Source organism: Narcine bancroftii, chromosome 12, assembly GCF_036971445.1.
Source record: "Narcine bancroftii isolate sNarBan1 chromosome 12, sNarBan1.hap1, whole genome shotgun sequence".
In the NCBI taxonomy this organism is placed as follows: domain Eukaryota; kingdom Metazoa; phylum Chordata; class Chondrichthyes; order Torpediniformes; family Narcinidae; genus Narcine; species Narcine bancroftii.
The window spans coordinates 20,388,588-20,407,034 of NC_091480.1; the positions used below are offsets into that span (position 1 = coordinate 20,388,588).

Sequence of the window (18,447 nt, forward strand, 5' to 3'; positions counted from 1 at the left end):
GAATTTAACATTTGAAAAACAAAGCGAGTAGCCAATAAAAGTGAGGAGTGGCCGAAATAGATTGAAATCATTTGCAGAAAGACATTAAAAAGGAGATTAATAGAAAGGCAGAAAATTAGAATGGCTTGCTCTTATTTTTAAGGATTAACAACAGAGCAACTGTAAATTGTCTCGCAATTAGTAGTGATTTGCAGCTCACAGCACGGTTTTTCCACGCCTCAGACTGCCGAATTAATTAATCACAACTAAGAGCATGCAAGTTAAAATTGCTACATATTTCCTCACCTATTTTGGGCCTTTTATTATTGCTTCTCACTCTTCACAGATGCTCTATGCTCTCAATTTATTTCTGCTTCCATTTCAGACCCACAACTACCACTGTACTTCTTAAAAATATTTTTATTGATTTTAATAAAGTGCTTATAATAATTATACAATACAATGAGTCAATATGGATAGTTGCACATATTTAATAAAACAATCAGTATATCAAAAACAAATGTAAATTGTGAAACATATCTATAATTCACAGTCCAGATAGTATTTTTTTAACTAATGATATAAAAAGAGAAAAAAAGGAAAATAATTAAATAGGAGAAACAAAACAAAAAGCAAAATCTCAGTATCCCTCCCTAACAGCGTCGCCAGATGTTATATATGATTAATTTTAAAAGATAAAACAAAGAAAGAAAAAAAAGGAAAAAGAACATGAAAAAAAATGTCAGGAAATGAAATTATAAGAAAGTGAGTCATAAATGAGCCCTGCAGCGTCTGAAATCTTGTATCTGAATTATTAACTGAATAACGAATCTTTTCCATATTCAAACAAGACATGATGTCACGTAACCGCTGATCATGAGCAGGCGGGGTAGCATCCTTCCATCGAAGTAAAGTCACATGTCCCGCCAAAAGAGAGAGCATGACAAAGAAGAATCATTCCCTCCCATTGTATAGAAGGGGGCCACCAAAGGATTCTGTTCCAAATCTATATTAAAAATTGTAGACAAAGTGCAGAAACCCTCTCTCCAGAATTTTTCTAGACTAGAATAAATCCAGAACATATGATGCTTCTCTGCTCTTATACCTGTCAAATTTATTGAACCTTAGACATATGTACTCTAAGTACCACCTTAAATTGTAATAAACGAAGACAGGCACATAACGAAGAGCTATTAACCAATTTAAGAATTGTGTCCCAATCCACATCTAATACCGTCAAATTTAAATCCTGTTCCCAAGTATTTTTAATTTTAACTAATGAAGTCTGTTTTAAACATAACAATTTCTCATAAATAATAGACATTCAAACATTTACGAGAAGGCATTAAACTAAAAAAAGCTAATTCTACAAAATTTGATTCAGACTCTCGTGGAAAATCAGAAAACTGTGATTCAAGAAAATGCTGGACTTGCAAATATCTAAAAAAAATTGAGGTTTGGGCAAGTTAAATTTAGCAAAAAGCTGCTCAACTGATGCAGAATATCCTTAAAACTTTGAATACCCTCCCTCTACCATTTCTGTAAAATATCGTCATGCAAATAAAGTTGATAAAGGGGATTAAATATGATATCTGAAATGCCATAATCCAATAGAAAAGAATATATTAAGAAGGCAGATTTGTTTAATGAGGCAGGGTTAGAATAAGCTAATATAAATTTAAATCCAGCCAAGAATGAAAAGAAAACTCAAAAAACCCCAGACCATCAACATTAGGAGCATAAACATTTATGAAAACATCATTTTATCATGAAGCAATAACAAAATGACTGTTAAAATCCAAAGCAACATTATGCATACTAAAGGAAATATTTTGATTAATAAGGATCAATACCCCTCTATGTTTAGCTTGAAAGGAAGAATAATAGTGCTGCCGCTTCCACTACAACATCAGGCACAAAGCATCACTGCCATAAACCTGTCTCTCCTGTTAAAATATAATTGCAGCTTTAAGTTGTTTTAAATGTGAAGCCACTTTTCTTCATTTTACTGGATGATTCAAACCATTTTACATTCCAACTGAGGAAATTAATAGAATTAGCCATGAACACTCAGTTATAAAAAATAAATACTAACAGTCATATAAATTTCAAAAATTCCTGTGTGTAGGTGCAGAGCCACGTTTGTGTAACATAAACAATAACCTCTGGCCCTGTTCGACCAAAAAGTACAACTCCAAAAGCTGGAACTAAAAAAACTGTAACAATGAAGCAGCATAGCAATGCAAAACAGAAGCACCCTTGAACCCAACCCCATCCCCTCCAGTCCTGACCCCCTAAGGCTGGCAAGTAGACCAACAGCGCACTAGTTAATAACTCTAGAGACCCACTATCTTCCAGTAGAGATTAGTTGTTCCTGCTCAAAAGCAAAATAACAAACATTATCCCCACAGCTGTTCATAACAGACTAAAAAAAAGTCATGTTTAGGCCAAATCACAAAACACATCGAAAAATGTTTGAAGACATGAGGTTCTCAAAAAGTCTTCAAAAAGGATTAAAAAATTATATTCCATTTTAATAAAAAAGTCTTAACTGCAAATACAATTAGCATGCATCGATTTCCTTCCCTTTAACCACTCCAAATTAAATCAATTTGCAGAACAATGCTTTTTAAAAACAAATTAATGAACCTCTAACGTATTAAAGTTCAATCATCAGTCCAAATCAACCATTCAACAGAAAAAAAGAAAGAGAAGATGTCTTTCAAGATTTGGAGCTGGAGGTTTACAAGTGTTCTCCCAAGCCTCATCCAGTGTATGAAACCATTTAGCTGGGAAGAGAAATGTGAGGACATGCTGGAAGCTGCAATGAAAGCTTAAACCCATGCTTGAATAGCTCTAACGTAACTTCCCTGTAAATGGCCTGCTGCTTCATAACTTCGGGAGAATAATCTTCCACGACTCTAAATTGTTTGCAGTGTACCATGATGATAGGTTTCAAGGATCAGCAGGTTCCTTCGTTTGATAGTGGTGTTGGCGTGTAACCACCAAATGTGTTTTTTTTCCCCTATATAGGTTTTGACAATAGTGAATGATGCCCTGGGTCAAGCTCCAGTGGTGTCAGGAATACCTCTTTCCCAAACACCATTACCAGCAGGTGAGCTCCAGTATCTTCAGCCAAGCTCACAATCCACAGATTCTGCTGTCAACTTCGACGTTCCAAATCGATAATTCTTGCTGTTAACTTCTCGTTATTATCTTCCAGGTGACAACCCTGGTTACTCAAATCATTTAGATTCTGTTGAGGGCAAACGCTCACCTTGTTTGTCAATAGAACGACAGACCGATGCAAGTCAATTTTCCAATGCCAAAAACCTAGCAGTTAGAATATTAAATTCTTCAGCAATCAATGTTTTGACCTGCTCAAGTGCTTCAAAGGACAGGTAGTCCCCAACTTAAGAATGTAATGGGGACCAAGGAATTAGTCGTATCTCGGAATGGACGCAAGTCGGAATTGGCCTGCATGCGTGGAGTACCGAAGCCATAAAGCAAACTTTTTAATTAAATTTTTTTTCATCATACGTTTGACGATAACAACTTAAAGCTTCCTAAATTTGTTGATTGATCTTGGCGAATCTTGAATCTTTCCACATTCTGGTCCATGCTTACCTTGTTAGTTGGCGTTCCGGGGTACCGGGGCTGGGCATGGTCATCTTGATCCCTGTGCACAAGCATGAGTCTTCAGTTGGTGCCTTCGGTGGGTTCGCGATTTGGAGTTTGATTAGAGCCCTGACGATATTAAAATCACGTTCGTAACTCTCACGCATGCAGTAACTGAACTCCAAAACATTAAACTACTGCCCATGTGCCTACTGAAGACTTACGCATTCACACAGGAATCAAGATGGCGTGCCCAGCCTCAGGACCCCGGAACACCAATTTAAAAAGTACTCATATTTTAGCAATTACCTGCCCTATATCCCTGTTATAGTTTGTGAAATACAACATAAACCACATAATTTTAAAAAGGTTTCTTTTTAATTTGGCCTTTTGTGCTAATGGTCGGAATTTCTTTTTTTTTTCTTTTTTTCCAATCTTGCCACTCCTTGCATCCATTTCAACTTAGATAAAAACACAAAATATGAAATTCAACACCTCTTCAAAAGTTTTAAAAAGATAAACAAGGGAAAAAAGAATACTGAAAGCACAGAGCTGCGATAGATACAACTACTCTGTATCACGCCCAACCGAAAGTCCACACAGTATTGTCGGTGATGGAATGTGGCCGACTGCACATTCCTGGCTGCCGGAGTATGTGCTAAGGGACGCACAGGGGTTGCTGTGGGAAAGGACCACAGTCTAGAGTCCTCCCATTACTGGGTTTTGAAGGGCTGAGATCAAGGGGAAGGCCCTCAAACAACAAAGAGGGGAGAAGCAGTAAGATGCCACAGGGTTGATAATGATGTATTTAGAGGAAAAATGTAAAAATGTACATTGATGGGAACATATAGATATGATTGATACTATGGGTGTGAAAAGACTTTGAAAGGTTTTCTTCTTTGTGAATAATTTATTGTGAATTTTTTAAAATCCACACAGTATTCATTTCAGAATTTACAACCGTGCCTTTACTATTGACTTCATTATTTCATTGACTGGTTTTCTGCTTAAAAGGTCCTTGAGTTCTTAATACATAGTGTACATAAAAACACACACACCTTGGACACAAACTCTAGTTCATGGGGAGAATGAGGTATCATTTTCACAGGGGATATATACGATTCACTCGACGTTTTTCTTTTTGCTTCCCCAGTGAACAAGAAAAACTTATACACTGAGCATTCCAACGGGGGAGAATGTGGCTGGCTCTCACCTCCGAATTCGTTCACAGAATGACAGCTTCTGAACTGCATTAAATACAGGATATAGCACGTCACAAAATGTGGTGTAAATTTTCAAAGGATTCAAATTCCACAGATTGAATAAATAGGAAAAATCATTTGAATTATAGTGGTTTCAATGAGTGTGGCAAACACATTTGAAATTCTCCTGGATAAAATAATAAACCTACCTGATCATCTGTGGTGTTGTGATCGACGGGAGCTTAGAGTGGTGATCCTTGGCCTTATTTATGTGGCTGAGACCTGGAGTACCTACGGTTCTCTCAAGGTCTCATCAACAAAAATTGACAATCTTACTGGAGCTATGAACAAATTGATATCAGGTTTCTGAGCAGACAGCTTATTATAGAGCCAGGAGTTGTACAGCATAGCAACAGGCCTTTGGCTCAACTTGTATATGCTGGCCAGGAGGTCCACCAGATCTTCATTGCATTTGGCCCATATCCCTCTGGACGTTTCCTCTCTGTGCTCCTGTCTGAATCACTTAAAAAACCCAACCTCTACCACCCGCCACCCTCTGTGTGAAAAGGTTTCCCTCAGGTCCTTTTTAAATCTTTCCCCCTCTCACCTTAAATCTATGCCCTCCAGTTTTAGACATCCCTACCCAAGAAAAAAAAACTATTTTAAATGTCTCTCTTTACCTTATCCATGTCCCTCATGACTTTATAAACCTCTACTCGTTCTGCCCTCAGCCTCCTTTTGAGGTCTTTATTTTACCCTCTATCATGGGAAGAGATAACGAAGAAGACTCATGGATGTACTAAAAGTCTCCTTGAAGAATTTGGCCTTTGATCTCTCAGAGTGAAGAAGGAAGTATTCAGGATAATGAGAACCTCAAGGACACATGGATACCCCGGGGAAAGAACATACCTGTCAGACACTTCCTGCCCCATTATTAGAAGAGTCTGCTGTTCCACGTTGAACGTCATCACCCATCTTCGAAAAAACATCCTTGGAGTGACTGCATATCAGACTCAATCCCCAGGGAGATCTGAAAGGAAGCATTGATAAAATGGTATTTAAATTCCTCGGAGGCAATGGAGAATTTGCCATTTCAATCAAAGAGACACTGGAAAATATTTTTGCAAGATCTTTGCATGAGGGAATAATCAGCCTACAAATGGGTCTGTGCACATTAAGCTCAGGGTTAGGAGAGAGTTCTCTAGCTACAAAAGCAGGGCCAAATCTCATCGCTTCCTAGATGAGAGGATGCAGGGTTGAGAGAAGGGTTCAGGAAGAAGTCTGTTGCCTGGAGAATCAGAGAAGTAGCAATTTGAAGAGAGAAGATTAATTTCAGAAAGGGATTGTGCACCATACTGCACCAGACCCTCATTTTAATATGAAGCAGAAAATAATATTTCTCTACTATTGGTTATTGTTTTGATAATTATAAATTTTTAGAATGGTGGGAGGAAGCTGAGTCCATGGAGGAAACCCACATAGATATGAGGAGAACCAATTTTCATTAGGGTTGCAGGAATTATTGGTGACAGCCTGCAGCAGACCCTTGGAGAACAAAGTAGTTCCTTGGGAAAATAATAAATAATTAATGTGAGATTAGTGTAAATGGTTGATGGTAGTCACAGACTTAATGTACCAGAGGGACTCTTTCTACAGAGTATCTCTCCATCAATGTAAGACTTTGTAAATGTAGTTAACCGGGAGTCAGTTCGAAGCAGGGATAAATCCAATTAAACAAAGAGATCTGAAGGATATGTTAGTCCTAGACTTGCGTTCGCAATGAGACTGGCTCTGGACATTGCCCCTCTGCCATTTTTGATGCCTTTTCCATCAGGGTCCATTCAGGCTGCCCACCAACATCTTAGATGTCTTTGAGTTGCGGTATTTGATTATTTTTCCATCTCCACTGGCTTCTCCCCTTCAGAATTCAATTCATGAACAGTAACAAAGAATGTGGGGATAGAAACCTTTTATTCAATGCAAGAATGGAATTGGCAATTTTGCAGTTTTTATATCACGACTGTTAGAAGGTCATGTAAATTGTTATATGGTTATTCTTCTTTCTTTGGCTTGGCTTCGCAGACAAAGATTTATGGAGGGGGTAAAAGTCCACGTCAGCTGCAGGCTCGATTGTGGCTGACAAGTCCGATGCGGGACAGGCAGACACGGTTGCAGCGGTTGCAGGGGAAAATTGGTTGGTTGGGGTTGGATGTTGGGTTTTTCCTCCTTTGTCTTTTGTCAGTGAGGTGGGCTCTGCGGTCTTCTTCAAAGGAGGTTGCTGCCTGCCGAACTGTGAGGCGCCAAGATGCACGGTTTGAGGCGATATCAGCCCACTGGCGGTGGTCAATGTGGCAGGCACCAAGAGATTTCTTTAGGCAATCCTTGTACCTCTTCTTTGGTGCACCTCTGTCACGGTGGCCAATGGAGAGCTCGCCATATAACACGATCTTGGGAAGGCGATGGTCCTCCATTCTGGAGACGTGACCCACCCAGCGCAGCTGGATCTTCAGCAGCGTGGATTCGATGCTGTCGGTCTCTGCCATCTTGAGTACTTCGATGTTAGGGATGAAGTCGCTCCAATGAATTTTGAGGATGGAGAGGAGACAACGCTGATGGAAACGTTCTAGGAGCCGTAGGTGATGCCGGTAGAGGACCCATGATTCGCAGCCGAACAGGAGTGTGGGTATGACAACGGCTCTGTATACGCTAATCTTTGTGAGGTTTTTCAGTTGGTTGTTTTTCCAGACTCTTTTGTGTAGTCTTCCAAAGGCGCTATTTGCCTTGGAGAGTCTGTTGTCTATCTCGTTGTCGATCCTTGCATCTGATGAAATGGTGCAGCCGAGATAGGTAAACTGGTTGACCATTTTGAGTTTTGTGTGCCTGATGGAGATGTGGGGGGACTGGTAGTCATGGTGGGGAGCTGGCTGATGGAGGACCTCCGTTTTCTTCAGGCTGACTTCCAGGCCAAACATTTTGGCAGTTTCCGCAAAACAGGACGTCAAGCGCTGAAGAGCTGGCTCTGAATGGGCAACTAAAGCAGCATCGTCTGCAAAGAGTAGTTCACGGACAAGTTTCTCTTGTGTCTTGGTGTGAGCTTGCAGGCGCCTCAGATTGAAGAGACTGCCATCCGTGCGGTACCGGATGTAAACAGCATCTTCATTGTTGAGGTCTTTCATGGCTTGGTTCAGCATCATGCTGAAGAAGATTGAAAAGAGGGTTGGTGCGAGAACACAGCCTCGCTTCACGCCATTGTTAATGGAGAAGGGTTCAGAGAGCTCATTGCTGTATCTGACCCGACCTTGTTGGTTTTCGTGCAGTTGGATAACCATGTTGAGGAACTTTGGGGGGCATCCGATGCGCTCTAGTATTTGCCAAAGCCATTTCCTGCTCACGGTGTCGAAGACTTTGGTGAGGTCAACAAAGGTGATGTAGAGCCCTTTGTTTTGTTCTCTGCACTTTTCTTGGAGCTGTCTGAGGGCTACCATGTCAGTAGTTCCTCTGTTTGCGCGAAAGCCGCACTGTGATTCTGGGAGAATATTCTCGGCGACACTAGGTATTATTCTATTTAGGAGAATCCTAGCGAAGATTTTGCCTGCAATGGAGAGCAGCGTGATTCCCATGTCGTTTGAGCAGTCTGATTTCTCGCCTTTGTTATTGTACAGGGTGATGATGGTGGCATCACGAAGGTCCTGAGGCAGTTTTCCTTGGTCCCAACAAAGCTTGAAAAACTCATGCAGTTTGACATGCAGAGTTTTGGTTATATGTTATGGTTATAACATGTTCCCAGTACCAAATAGAACAGATTTTAAATAATCAAATATATTAGCTCGTCTTTCCTTCTTTTATGGCTGGGGTATAAAGTATTGCTTCACATGAAAATCAAGCAAGTTCTTTGACTACAAACACAGAATAGTCAACTTTATATGGGTATATTCAAATCAAGCATTGATAAAGGGCTTCAGCTTGAAACATTGGCCATTCTTTTCTCCCACTGATGTCGCTTGACTTGTTGAGTTCCTTCATCAGTGTGTGGTGAGCTTCGGATTCCAACATCTGCAGCCTTCTGTGCGTCTCCCAGTTTGACATTCTATCCTTGCTGAGAATTTGGATCCCCCTTAGTTCAGTTAGGGAACTTCAGGCTGTCGTTCCCTCTTTGTTTTTTTTTTATTTTTTTTTTCACACTATGAACCATATTGACCAAAATACACATAAACATTTCCCTCATGAATATACACAGTGTCATTTTCACCCCTTTATCCCCCCTCCCTTCCCTCCCTCCTTTACCGGGGGGGGGAGGGGTGGTGAATGTTGGGTGGGGGGACCCACTCAACATTCAACATATATGATACATTAAACAATGTCATCACACAATGAAAATAAACAAGAAAATTGTGTCATCTACTTTTACATACTGGGTCAGTTCATTTAGTCTTCTTCTCATTCCCTTTGTTGATGGCAACTGCAGTGCCAAATCTCCAGCAAGAATGCATTTGACTAAACCCTCATTAAACAGTTTAGGCGATTGCACTGTAAAGGCAGTGTTGTGGCCTTTAGACATAAAAATTAAGCATACTTAATAATTCAGTATGTATTGGAAACCAAGGGTCTCCATAACAAACTTTTAAAAACGGCATCAAGCTAAAGAAAGAAGCTGACACATAATAGTTGAACTCTAACCATCGGTGTGTTTCTCAGAACTGATTTGTCCACAGGACTTGTATATTCACAGCAAAGTGGCACCTCGACCTCGACTTCGCCGAGTCTGCATTCCTCCCACAAAGCCCTTGGCAACATCAATACTCTTTTTGTATTACGCCACCCCCCCAACCTCACCTCACCATGGCACCTCACCTCTTCTGGTTTCTCTCACACACTATTCTCTTCCCATGGACATTAGCGACAAAAGTGCAGCACCTGCAATCTCCCGCCGCGGGTCGATGCCGGCAAGAAGTGGGGAGGTGGAGATGCCCAGGATACGGCAGGAATCTGAAGCAGAAGACAACCTGCTGGAGGGACTTAGTGGATCGAGCAGGATCAGTGGGAGAAAAAGCATGGATGACGTTTTGAGCCGAAGTATCATCCATTTTTTTTCTCTCCCACTGACACTGTTCAGCCCGGTGAGTTCTTCCAGCAGAGTGCGTTTAGAAACGAGGAGGTCACCTTTGAGCAATCTGGGTGAAAACCATCCAAATAATTTTCTAAAGGTGTGTGGGTTTTTTTCTAATTTTATGATTTCTGGTGGAATTCAGTGAATGGACTTCAGGGCCAAATGTGGCAGGTTTGTCACATTGAAAAGGAGTGAAATCCAACGTCCTAGAGTAAGTCGGTCCATCTAATAAAAATTGTCATTGTTCACTTATTAAATAATTGAGCCCTCTTCATTGCTACTCAAAGATGCACGTTCTGATGAATGGCATATACCTCGCTATTTCGTGACCAACTGATAGATTCCTAAAACTGATTGTGGTGAAGTCTTTGTGACACCACATCAAATACGGAGAGAGCTCATTATTAAAATGTTGCACATTGAATTTAAGGCACCAAAATGAAAATAGCACTGAGATCATAGAATCTAACCTTTGATATTCTGAGCACACTGTGATCTAACTCATGTGGTGGAAGGATTGAGCCACCCTTTGCCTGACTGAGCAATGCAGTAACTTCAATCTATATTAATTTTTTTTCTCTCAAGGTGAAATCAATAAGTGACTTCCACAAGAGATAACATTTTGAAAGACTAACAAAGCAAGGAGTCAGATCTGAGTTTTAGAATGCTTGGTAAATCCACTGAAATCAGTGAAGCATACACCTGCTTTCCTTTTCAAGAAGTCTATCCAAATGGCTATCACTTGTGATTTCTATCACGTGTAGACATTTTTTTTTCCAAACGAGTCTTTTTTATTTTTAATATACTGATATTATTTTATAATAAAAAAATAAGCTTTGATTAGAAAAAAAAACACATTTGTATTGTCGCAAATTCAATGGCGTCACTAGGTTGGTGTCACCCAGTGCGATAACTCATGGTGTCAACACCCCCCACCCCCACCCCCCGCCAACCCATGGACCTCCTCCAGTACCAGACCAATCAGAAACCTTAGTAATTTTTTTTGGAACCGATATTACTCCATAAATCATAATTCCCATATCTTTCTTTGGCTTGGCTTCGCGGACGAAGATTTATGGAGGGGGTAAAAAGTCCACGTCAGCTGCTGGCTCGTTTGTGGCTGACAAGTCCGATGCGGGACAGGCAGACCCATATAGAAGTGAGATAAACAACTAGCAAAATCTAAATTACACCTTTAAATTACAATATCATAGCCCCAGCCTAAATGTATTTACATTTACATAGTTTTGTGTGGTTAAAGTGAAAATATGGTAAGAGAACAATAGAATTCTAAATAAAAGTTTTAAAGAAAAGCATCAAAATTAGGTTGATTTTAACATTATACTTTGTTACGAGATACATTAATGAAACTAAAACCCCAGAAAATGTGACAAAAGCAACGCCTATAAAAAAAACCTACCAGCAGCAACAAAAACAACAGCACGTGCTTGCAGACGAAACCACACGACTCGAAGTGTCATTGTAATTGGGTAATAATGACAGCTCTCGCCAGAGCCCATTAGAGGGTTCAAAAAGTCAATAAGAATAGAGTTTTAGCCTTGTACATGTAAGCTGGGCTCACAGAAAATTTTTTTGTTGTCATAACTAATTACAGGGATAGTTTCATTAAAAAAAAATTCTGCTGAAACAATGCACAAAAATTTTATAGACAGTCATGTTGATGTCACCCGGTGCGTTCTGCACCCCCCACCCCCCAGTGAAGACAGTGGCAAATTTTGGAAATAAAAAGCTCTCACTGATTTGTTTGTCCCTCTGCAGCCTGTGAATGAAGTGCATCAGTCAAAATAGGCTTAATGTGAACAAATCAAATCTTGCCTCCGATACTTTATGAAGCAGATAAATGGTGCGAATATCTATTTAATTTCTTCCTCTGTGGTTCGCAGGGTGTGGAAAATGAGAGAATATTTGGGTTGCATTTAAGATGTGTGTGTGAAACTACATAGTTTGTGAATATAACATTTTTTTTCACCTTTAAAGAAAGATATTTTTAAAAATAGTGACCATAATTTATTCCTTTCAGCTCCTTTTTCTTTTTTTCTTTGGCTTGGCTTCGCGGACGAAGATTTATGGAGGGGGTAAAAAGTCCACGTCAGCTGCAGGCTCGTTTGTGGCTGACAAGTCCGATGCGGGACAGGCAGACACGATTGCAGCGGTTGCAGGGGAAAATTGGTTGGTTGGGGTTGGGTGTTGGGTTTTTCCTCCTTTGTCTTTTGTCAGTGAGGTGGGCTCTGCGGTCTTCTTCAAAGGAGGTTGCTGCCCGCCAAACTGTGAGGCGCCAAGATGCACGGTTTGAGGCGTTATCAGCCCACTGGCGGTGGTCAATGTGGCAGGCACCAAGAGATTTCTTTAGGCAGTCCTTGTACCTTTTCTTTGGTGCACCTCTGTCACGGTGGCCAGTGGAGAGCTCGCCATATAACACGATCTTGGGAAGGCGATGGTCCTCCATTCTGGAGACGTGACCCATCCAGCGCAGCTGGATCTTCAGCAGCGTGGACTCGATGCTGTCGACCTCTGCCATCTCGAGTACTTCGACGTTAGGGATGTAAGCACTCCAATGGATGTTGAGGATGGAGCGGAGACAACGCTGGTGGAAGCGTTCTAGGAGCCGTAGGTGGTGCCGGTAGAGGACCCATGATTCGGAGCCGAACAGGAGTGTGGGTATGACAACGGCTCTGTATACGCTTATCTTTGTGAGGTTTTTCAGTTGGTTGTTTTTCCAGACTCTTTTGTGTAGTCTTCCAAAGGCGCTATTTGCCTTGGCGAGTCTGTTGTCTATCTCATTGTTGATCCTTGCATCTGATGAAATGGTGCAGCCGAGATAGGTAAACTGGTTGACCGTTTTGAGTTTTGTGTGCCCGATGGAGATGTGGGGGGGCTGGTAGTCATGGTGGGGAGCTGGCTGATGGAGGACCTCAGTTTTCTTCAGGCTGACTTCCAGGCCAAACATTTTGGCAGTTTCCGCAAAGCAGGACGTCAAGCGCTGAAGAGCTGGCTCTGAATGGGCAACTAAAGCGGCATCGTCTGCAAAGAGTAGTTCACGGACAAGTTTCTCTTGTGTCTTGGTGTGAGCTTGCAGGCGCCTCAGATTGAAGAGACTGCCATCCGTGCGGTACCGGATGTAAACAGCGTCTTCATTGTTGGGGTCTTTCATGGCTTGGTTCAGCATCATGCTGAAGAAGATTGAAAAGAGGGTTGGTGCGAGAACACAGCCTTGCTTCACGCCATTGTTAATACAGCTCATTGCTGTATCTGACCCGACCTTGTTGGTTTTCGTGCAGTTGGATAATCATGTTGAGGAACTTTGGGGGACATCCGATGCGCTCTAGTATTTGCCAAAGTCCTTTCCAGCTCCACCAGTTGATAAAATACCGTCTTCAAGATACTCCTTGGCAACTTCACCAAAGCTTTCCAAAATGCATATCCCAATACTGCAATCTCTACCAATTAGAAGGACAAAGGCTGCAAGAGCACGTTACCACCTTTAGTTTTCCCTCCAAGTGCTGGTGTAGCGAAGTGCTACTCACTGAGCTATGAAAGGAAGTGATGTACATGTTGTCGAGTCGAGTTCAAGACTGATTTATTCAGGCCTTTACTCTGTGCTTTTATACACTCCTGTTCCCATCACTCGGGCAGGAAGTGACGTCATCGGATTGGACAATAACCCGACCCGTGCGCAGGATGTTTTCCCACACTTGTAGAAGTGCACCCGCCACTTTGGGAGCCAGTTTGCTAGTCGGTAAGTGGGTCGCCACCCTGGCTTAGAAATACAGTTTCTCCACTGCCTAACTTCCTGGAACTCCTAGTCTATCATCACCTTTGAAGTACTTCGACCACAAGATTTGGAGTGGCTCAGAATGAGAGTTCACCACCTCCTCCAAGGCGATTGAGGATGTTAGTTTTGCCATTGACCAACACATTCCATGGTAGAATGAAAAAAATTACATTGCAATTGAAAAGGATAATCTTCCACCACCTGAAATCACACAAGTTCTGATACATCACAGTGAAATTTTAACTTGGAAAAGATTATTCAGGTTAGCATCTGCAATCTCTTGTGTCTCCATCCCCAGATCTTTCAGTTGATTCCTCCAAGTAGAGAACTTCCCAATAAACATAAATTAGCATTTCATTAGTTTCTGTCCATGCCTCTAAATTTTTATATTTTTCAATTTAATTTATTTTAAATGTTGAAATACAGCATGGTATAAGGCCCTTCTGTGCTGCCAAATTACACCCAATTGACCTGCAGTCCCCATACTTTTTTAAGGGTGGAAAGAAATTGGAACACCTGGAAGAAACCCATGCAGTCACAGGGAGAACATACAAACTCCTTACAGACAGCGCGGGATTCAATCCCGGTTCGCTGGCGCTGTAACAGCGTTGGGCTAACAGCGTCAGACAACTTGCCCAATACCTAAAGCTGATGAGCAGAGCTTTACCCAACTCGACACACAGCAGAGAGAGATCTCGCTTCAGTCATTGTTGCAAACTAAGTTCCAGCACTCTCAAATCTATCTCTCCCCTTGGCAAACTTTCGACCCTGTTCTGGGAAGATGACCTTCTAACCATATACTCAAACATATCACCTATTTTCCGTGCTGTAAATTGCTGATTCTGGCTTTGCCTCATCTGATAAGTATCTGGAACCTTCATCATTTATACTTGTCTATACCAAAGCCCTACCAATTGCGCCCCTTGTTCTATCCCCAAACAACTTGTCCAAAACACGATTGCCCATGTATGACTCAGGCTGAGTATCATTTATCCTTCCACTCCATGCTCATCAACATAAAATCATTTCTAAAGGTGTTACTCTTGCATTTTAATCCATACATGGTCTTATCTCTCCATAATCTCTGTTACCTCCTTACAATTTACAAGATATCTTGCACTCTCCATCATACCCAATTGGAAATACGCTCAATAAGGGGAAAAGTGCAGCACTGCCACTGGTACAGACCTAGGAGAGTTGTTCCACAGGGTCCTACCGCCCAGTCTCGATGCAGACAGCTCCATACAGGATTTAATCAGCCTGTTAAAGGGGCTAATGGTGTATTTTTTTTTTAAATCCTGTAGCAGCCGGGTATGTGCCCAAGATGGGGGAGCAGTGGACCGGCATAAGGCACCAGAAACAGGGAGAACATCCCCCCTCCCCCTTCCACCCATTGAGATGGGGAAGTGCAGGAGATGATCCTACAGGAAGTTCACAGCAGACTAGCGAGGGGCTGAGGGACCCACACAGGTTGTGGGCTGTTGATAACTTGCCATCGAAATACTCATGCAGGCTGCAGGCTGCTGGAGACCTGTTCAGGGATTTGAGAGGGCGCCAAGGGCAAGAAAGGGTCTTGAAGGGCTTTGGGCACTGAAGGCTTCCTGACCATATCAGAGGTTTGGATCTGGAGCTCGGGCCGCCAATGGTTTGACCAGGAGGTGAATCCAAGGGACTCTCTTTTGCTTCTCTTTAGGGAGCTGGTCCTCTGTTTGCCTTACAGAAGACAAAAAGTATATCATGTGTGTTACATTTAGATTTAGATGTTTGTAAATGTATTATTAAATGACAATAAAAGGAACCTTTGAACCTACTGCATTTGTGAGCACCATTGGCAACTAAACCTCCAACTGATCTATCTCATCTCCCTTCTTTAAAATATTCTTTAAAGCCAACCCGTTTGGTCAAGAATGTGTTCATCTGTCTCCAGAACCTCAAATGGATTGGAGTGTCAAATTTTGGTGACTTTTATGTGAGTGCCTTAAATTGGCTAATTACAATAAAGGTATCTAAAATATACAGTTATGTCTTTCTATCATTCTGTACCTTATATCTCATGCAAGCTCAGATAATTCCTTCTCAGTTCTTGCTTTGTATCATCGATCATTTTGCGACTCAATCCTTGCAAATCAGGTTTCCACAAAGAGAGACTGTCCTCCCATAATGAATTTATTTGTTTTCTTTCCAAACCTATATTCAGAGACGCAAAATGCTTGCAATACGCATCAGGCAAGAAGAATGCTTCAGTCAGCCTCAAAAAATGTTGATGGCAAGCAAGAATATGTGTTTGGGTCATGAGCATCCTGCCATGTAAATGCAAATGTTTATTTATGTGAGTGTGTAAAAAAATCCTTCACCCATCTGACATGCTGTATGGTAAGTAACTGGGTGTTTTGTGCTATGAGCCTAAGGATATCGGGTTTCACAGGATTCAAATAAATTTATTTATTAGCTTCCCATAAATAATCATAATTTTTCATTGCTTTATTTTAAAAGATAATCTTCAAAATGTAGCTGCATAGAAATTAAGTGAGCAATTATATTCTCAGAAGTTTTTTTTTAAGTTTGGAACATTTCCTTTCTAAATTATTTTAGGTCACCCAATCAATGGTGTACAGTGGCTGAAAGGTTAAAATATGATCTTTCATGTCAGAACCTAGCACCCATTCAACAAAGGGAAGAAGATTAGATGATTTTGTTCTCACATCAGACAATGTGGATATTTCCATACACCACGTTGTCGACCTCTTCAGGAGTGGTTGACCACCATCGTTGGCCGAGGAATATGGTGCTTGCACTGGCTGAGCTGACTCATTAAAAATGCAAAGCGATCCAGATTTCAATCCCAGTTGAATCAGGTTCTACATACTCTGACAGATACTCAATGAGCGGAGAGGCCTCTTTCTGTCCTACAATATCCTATGGAATACTATTTCTTTGCTCTATTCCACGTGTATGAGCAAATTTCACTATAATTCCTCTGACCCTAGGTCAAGGCCGCGTTGTCCATATGGAGGACAGCCGATTGCCCAAAGATGTCCTCTACGGTGGGCTACCAGATGCTCCCCGTCCTGTTGGTTGCCCACGTCTTCACTACAAAGACGTAATCAAGCGCAATCTCCAGACATTCCATGTCAACCATACAGACTGAGAGGGCCTCGCAAAAAAAATTGCACCGCATGGCCTTCTGCGATTCGCAGTGGCTCATCACAACTACTGAGGGCAGAAGAGCTCCAAGGCACCGTGTTAATCTTCGCTCGCGAAGGGATGGGCCACGATGATGATGATTATGATGAACCTTTCAAGTCTGGAAATTGTTTCCTTGGACATCCTTAGTTAAGCTGTCACATATATCCAGGTACAGTACAGTAAAACCCCTGGTATCCAGCACCTATGGGGATTGGTAGATTTCGGATAAGTGTATTTTCCAGGTGCTTGAGACTTACTGCATTAAGAATAAACAGTTTAAAAAGCTGTACTGTATTCACACTGAACAATTTTGACTTGCCTGAATATATAAACCTTAAAGCATTTTATTTTATTTTCAGTCACATTCTTTGAAAACATTTAACCGTTGCTACATCTGCAGGTTCCTCCCCCTCCACGGAGCCGCCTGAAAGACGAACAATAACGCCACCTCCCCAAAATTTAGAGATAAAGCCGGGAATAAGGAGTCACATTAAGAGAGTCACCCCAATGGCAAGTGCCATCAACCAGCTCTTCAACCTGAGCGACGCCATTACTGTTTCACACCACTTTATTCATGAGCAAAGCATGACCAAGTCACTCTGCTGGCTGAATATTTGCTCCCATCTTCATCAAAGGCTTGCGTTACTTCAATTATAAAAGAGGGCATTTACTTTTATAATTTTAAACTTATTGTTTGATAACCTATTATTATATTTTTATTTTAATTTTTAAAATGCATTTTCCTCAATTTTTTTTTGCCACTGCTTGAATTCTGGATACTGTAAGGTAAAACATCATGAGATGGGAATGTGTAAGGAGTTACCCTGCCCTGTACAGGGCTGTAACAAGATGTAAATGCATCCTTGTACTTACAAGATAAGAGAGACATTGATGGATTGAGAGGCAGGAAGCTAGCAGGGAAAGGATAGCAACAGTTTTAGTCATTGGCCAAGTAATGATATGATGATGTTCTAAGCACATATCCAAGGGTATAAAAAAATCACCATTTTGCTGATAACGGCAGAATGCATTCTCCGACTAACATGTTTAGTCGCAAGTGTTACAATCCGGTAATAAAGAACAAAGAACCCTGATTTCGACTCAGCCTGGTGTTTGTCTCACTCATTCATGAACAAAGCAGACCTAACAATACCAAAGGTTTTACTGTATTTATAAATGCCTGCTTATTTGAAAGTAAATTCAGCAGAATGTGAGCTTACAGTAGACCAGCTTATAGTGGATAGTAGAGAGGTGAAATGATGATTTGGGGCTTCTTCATGAAGAATCACCGTCTGTCCTTGGACACTTTCCTTAAAGGTCAAAGACAGTAGAGGGTGCACTTTGAATCTTCAGGGATTCGCAAGCCCCTCATCAGACTCTCTACACCAATACCCTATTAAAAGATTAGCTAAGCTGAGGAGCTTTATGTCTCCGGGCCAGCCCCATAAGAAGGAATCACACAATGCCGGTCCTCTAAATAAAACATGTCAGCTTAGAGCCTTCCAGTCAATTAAATTCTGTACAACTCAGCTGGCAGCTGCAACCCTCATAAAAAATAGGAT

The 18,447-nt window shown here is 41.3% G+C and overlaps 1 long non-coding RNA gene across 3 annotated transcripts in view; it reads right to left on the bottom strand.

The window, feature by feature from the left end:
* LOC138747405 (uncharacterized) overlaps positions 1-18,447 on the bottom strand; it is a 300,059-nt gene that overhangs the window by 266,391 nt on the left and 15,221 nt on the right. For all 3 annotated transcript variants that reach the window (XR_011347478.1, XR_011347479.1, XR_011347480.1), the window contains exon 2: positions 5,709-5,829. This is a non-coding gene — a long non-coding RNA (uncharacterized lncRNA). The remainder of the gene's footprint in view (positions 1-5,708; positions 5,830-18,447) is intronic.